This window comes from Balaenoptera physalus (genome assembly GCF_965194825.1).
Source record: "Balaenoptera physalus genome assembly, chromosome: 13".
Taxonomy (NCBI): domain Eukaryota; kingdom Metazoa; phylum Chordata; class Mammalia; order Artiodactyla; family Balaenopteridae; genus Balaenoptera; species Balaenoptera physalus.
In genome coordinates this window covers 101,789,621-101,790,826 of record NC_138892.1, presented here as the reverse complement: position 1 = coordinate 101,790,826, position 1,206 = coordinate 101,789,621, and positions in this window count along the sequence as shown.

Here is a 1,206-nt window from a genome sequence, read left to right as displayed (position 1 = left end):
CTGCCTCTGGCCTGGCTGATCCCCGGTGGGCGCTGTGCGGGTGGCAGCTCCGGGGTCTCGGGCCCCTTGGGTCTCTGCGCTGAAGTAGGGGGCAGGGCTGGTTGTTTCCCACTGTCTCCTTCCCTCAGCACCTGTGGGAAGAGTACAGACAACTGAGGGAATGCCGCAGACGCTGGGGCTTTGTGGGGGACATTGGCAGCCCCTCCCCATCTCTTGGAGGTTTCCGCCTGGGGTGCCGGGGCGCCCTGCCTGGGGAGTCTAGGGAGAGAGTGCAGGCAGCCCTGATATTTGTTTTTTTTTTTTTTTTATAAATTTATTTATGTATTTTTGACTGCGTTGGGCCTTCGTTGCTGCACGCGGGCTTTCTCTAGTTGCGGCGAGCTGGGCTACTCTTCGTTGCGGTGCGCGGGCTTCTCACTAAGGTGGCTTCTCTTGTTGCGGAGCACGGGCTCTAGGCGTGCGGGCTTCAGTAGTTGTGGCGTGCGGGCTTCAGTAGTTGTGGCGCGCGGGCTCAGTAGTTGTGGCTCGCGGGCTCTAGAGTGCAGGCTCAGTAGTTGTGGCACACAGGCTTCGTTGCTCCGCGGCATGTGGAATTTTCCCGGACTAGGGCTCGAACCCGTGTCCCTTGCATTGGCAGGTGGTTTCTTAACCACTGCGCCACCAGGGAAGCCCAACCCTGCTGTTTGTAATAAGAGAGAACGGGCTCTGAGACACGTCCCCCAGGCTGTAAGGGGCGGGAACCAGATGGGGTTATTTCAGAGAGTGCGCTGTAGGGGAGCATCCTTCCTCTGCTGTCCCGGCCCCAGGAAAGACTAGGGATCCAGATCTTAATTCCTTTCTGTGCGATGGGGGGGGGGGTGGTTTGAGTATCAGTAATGTTTCCCCTGCTTCTCTGTGGTTCTCATGGACACAGTGGGGTGGAAGTGGAGCTTACTGGCCCGCTGTGTGCACCACCTGTGCCTGGTCTTACTTCTGCCGGGCGCCCATTCTTGCCCCCGGCTTCAGCCACCAGCCATGTACTGATGTCCATACTTAATCTCCCACCCAGACCTCCCCCCCAACTACTATTGGCGGTTCCCCTAGGACATCCTGTGCCTAAACGCAGCCTTGTCCCGGATTCCGCTCTCTTCTGTTACCTGTCCCTTTCACCTTCCTCCCAGTTACCTAAGCAGGAACCTGGGAGCCAGTCTGGATTTCTCCCTCTCC